The following is a 3,842-nucleotide window of genomic DNA, read 5'->3' on the forward strand; positions in this document are numbered from 1 at the left end:
CTGGTTTAGCAGACCCCTGTGGGAAGGAGTCAACCGGTGCCATGTTAATCACCCTGAGGCAGGCAGTGGTGTAAAGGAGCATTGGGGTTCTCTCACCACCCAATACAGAACCCACAACCCAGTCTGAAGCACTGGAAAGCAGAGAGAGAGGCTGAAAAAACAAGTCATGCTCCCAGAAGATCCCTCTCCACATTGCCTGCTTCATCTGGAAAAGCAGTGAGATGCTCTGGCACATTATAGACACAGTGGAGATCCCTCGATGGAGTTACTGCCTTGCATTACAGGGTTACTATCCCTGGTAATTGGATTTAGTGGAGAAACTGCAAGAGGGATCTTCTGTCAGACAGGCTCCAGGTTTCAGTTTTTCCTGAGAAACATTCAAGTGCAAATCAAGGGCAAACACCCAGCCCAAGAACAGGCTTCTGGCAGAGGTTGTGAAGGGGAAAGCGACACAGATGTGGAACCTGCAGCACCAGAGGTTTTTAAAAGCAGACTGGGTTGGGAGTGGTCCATCTCAGCTTGGAATAAAGGTCTCAAGGTATCTTGTAGTCCTATGGACAGTCAAAGCCATTCTCTTACTACAGTATCTGTAACTGCAGAAGTACAAAGTACAGTCATATGAGGGGAAAAAAATCAGGATTTATGAACGTGCAACACTATGAGATAGTTTTTTCCAGATCAACAGAAACAGGTGAGGCATCTAAAACCGGGGGAATGTCTCTTTTCTGCCCATTTTTAAACTGGTTAAGAAGTACCCACTATAAATTGGTTGGAGAATTTTCCCAGGGTAGACACATCTCTGATAAAAATGCCACTGCTTTGGGAATTGTAAAATAAATACTCCAGTGCTACAAGGGGATCTCTGCTTGTGAGACAACAAGGAACAAGCTGAATTTGAACTTTAGTGCAAGCAGCTAGAGTCCAATTCTGGAACAGCAGCTCTTCCTACAGGCAGTACAGATGTACCGGGAACACAAGACTGACTGTGAATCAGCTGAGCATCCTCTAACAGGACTATTTCTTCATCTAAAGATGACAAAACCAAAAGGGACCCCCTGCCCTCATTTCTTAACACAAAGTACTCAGGATGATGACACCTGGCTTTCTGAAGTCATCTCAAGGCTCAGCTTTGCCTGCCTGAGTTCTCAGTTCACCAGGCACCGAGTCCCTTTTGGATCCAAGAAATCATGGGCTGGGAAGCATCATTAGCCAGTCCCAGCTGATGTTCAGGCATAGCCGCTCTTACCAGATTCTGGCCATTTAGAAGATCTGTTGGCAAAGGCTAGTCAGGAATGAAATGCATCAGCTGATGGACCACAGTACTGCCAGCCTCAAGTGAAACAGCAATGATTCCCCATAGTCAGTCCTCAAGACCGCGATCACACAAGCACGCACCTTCCTGTCCTGGCCCAGGGCACAGCCACAGAAGCCTGGTGGCACAGTACCTGAAAATAAAATGCTCAGTGTATCATAACCAGCCCTATCCAAGGCTGATGATGCTGACGATGAGCAAAGACCCAGCATCTTGCCGTTTAATTCCGTCTGTGTGCAGAGAAATAGAAGCACATGGATCTTCTTGGTAAATAAAATTACTGCAAAGAAATAATCAAATCTACATCCAGCTTTTCCTCCTCACCAACACCCTGCAGGGCCAAAAACATGGGCTGAATGCCCACATCAGAGGGGCAGCAACTGGGAGAAGACTCCCTTGTTCAGGTGCCCTCACTCCCCACGTCTTAACACATGCACCTCTAGCTTGCTGCAGATCCATCCCTTCGATGCAAAGCCCCACTGTGCTGCGAGACACTCATTTTGTACTACATCTCAGGTACAGCAGCCCTCCACCTCTGCTCCCTGCACCGGCAGGCACACACTGTTTTGCACTGGATGGATGCAGGATGCTGCTGCAGCAGTAGTGAGATGTTACGGGAACTGCTGGAGCAGTCCAAGTCCTGAAGTGCAGCCGAGTGCTCCGAGCCCCAGGTGGAATGAGCTCACGGTAATTTGACAGATCTTGCACCGGCTAAGAGGAACTGCAGAGAAACACTCTGTAGGCAGATTTCTTACCTGTACAGACAGCAAGCTGACAGACTTTGATTACTGCGCAGAGCTCTTCTGGCCACTTCTTGCTCATAGGGTGGTTTTGTTTATAGGAAAAAGGATCTGTGAGTTTATCCTACAATTCTAACTCAGTCCAGGCTCTTTCTTCCCCTCCATTCCTTTCGGCCCATTTCCGATTTCCCATTTCCCAGCTGCTGCCAGGTGGAAATAAGACACTATTTTTAACATCAAATTATAAAGGAAACCTTTAGGAAGGAAAGCATTAAGCCTTTAGCTTCCACGGTTTTACAGTGCATAAGACGGGGCTCATTTTCCTCACAGGCGAGTTCTGCAACTTGTTTCACAGCCATATCAAGGTTTTTCATGGCAGGTGCTACGGAAGGTAGGATGTAATTTCTCAGGTCTCACCTGCAGCGGGAATTGACCTGCAGAACTGCAACTGTGTGATGAATTCTGGGTTACAGTGGTTTTAAGTCAGATGTCCCCAGGGCCTCGTCTGTCCACAAGCTGCTTCATTTCAGTCACTTAATTCAGATTAAGGATGGCTTTTGCAAAACCATAATGGTCCTAGCCGAAATAAATACTCAAATTCTGCACTAGCTTAATTCCATTACAGTACTACTCAGACCGCTTTTGCAACCTGGCCATTAAAGTTCACCTAAAAATAAAGGAAATGGGCTAATCGCTTTCAAAATGGTTTCCAGCAACAGGATTGATCTTTCCAAAACAATTCCAGATGCTATTGCATGCTGATAGACCACAGGATGACCCCTTCCTAAATGAGGAAGCCCCAGGCAGACGCAGCCCCCAGACTTGCTTCCCAGGGCACGGCCGCTAACACAGACATGGCATCCGACCAGGGACCCAGCTGGGTTTCATGAGCTCGCCATGCTTTGAAGCCTCTCCTGGGAGATCATGGCAGGGAGCTGGGCATTACACAAGCAGTTTTCCCAGCCATGCTTGTACGCCATCGGTAACGGCAGGACAGCGGGCATTACCCGGGCTGGCGCTGAGCAGACCAGAACAAGGCTCATGCAAACCTTCCCCAGCAGCTCTGACCCTGCATGTAACTTTGCAGCTCGAGAGCTGGCTCCGTTCCTCACAAGTTGAAACCAAATACGCAGATTTGCAACTCAGACACAGTTCTCTCCAACTGAAGTCAACTTACATTTCATTTTCACAGGCAATCGGAGCGTGATACACCCCTGTAACCCACGCTGAGGCCAGCGGCGCTGTAAAGATGTAAATCAGAGGCAGAAACACCCTCGGTGTTAGGACGGCGCAGGCAGCGAGCAGGCTGTGACTCAGCAGAAAGAGCCAGCCAGCAAGGTCCTCACCTCTCAGCAGCACTGAGCATGGGAAAAACAAATTCACCACTTTCCCTCTGATCACTTCAGCAAATGGAGAGACCGGACAAATTGAAGCTGAGGCACTTAGAGCATCTTATACGCTTCCCTCTTGGCCCCACCCCAGCTGGAAAGAGATTGTTCCTTTTTCTTTTCAGTTGAGCAGCGTGGAAGGCACGCAGAGCCCAACACCTACAAATAGAAGGCCCAATACCCCTAAGGATATATTTTTTTAATTAATCATTGTTCCATTTCTAATTTACCTGCTACAAGAGGCTTTCCCAGATCATTTAAGCCCTGTGTATCTGTAAGAGGCAAGAGTTGACTCATTAGGGAGTTACAGGATGCATTCACTTACACGACCTCGTGGGAATTATTAGATTCCTGACCTCACATCACAAAGTCAAGACTCACTTGGCCTTGGTATCACGGAGG

At 47.9% G+C, this 3,842-nt stretch overlaps 1 protein-coding gene across 1 annotated transcript in view; it reads right to left on the minus strand.

Moving 5' to 3' along the window:
- Nucleotides 1-3,330, minus strand: part of MAPT (microtubule-associated protein tau) — a 56,146-nt gene extending 52,816 nt beyond the window's left edge. Inside the window, exon 1 of the mRNA XM_009320442.1 lies at nt 3,230-3,330. The gene's annotated coding sequence lies outside the window, so the exon portion shown is untranslated. The remainder of the gene's footprint in view (nt 1-3,229) is intronic.
- Between the last annotated feature and the right edge of the window lie 512 nt (nt 3,331-3,842).

Source organism: Pygoscelis adeliae, unplaced genomic scaffold, assembly GCF_000699105.1.
Source record: "Pygoscelis adeliae isolate BGI_AS28 unplaced genomic scaffold, ASM69910v1 Scaffold203, whole genome shotgun sequence".
Classification (NCBI taxonomy): domain Eukaryota; kingdom Metazoa; phylum Chordata; class Aves; order Sphenisciformes; family Spheniscidae; genus Pygoscelis; species Pygoscelis adeliae.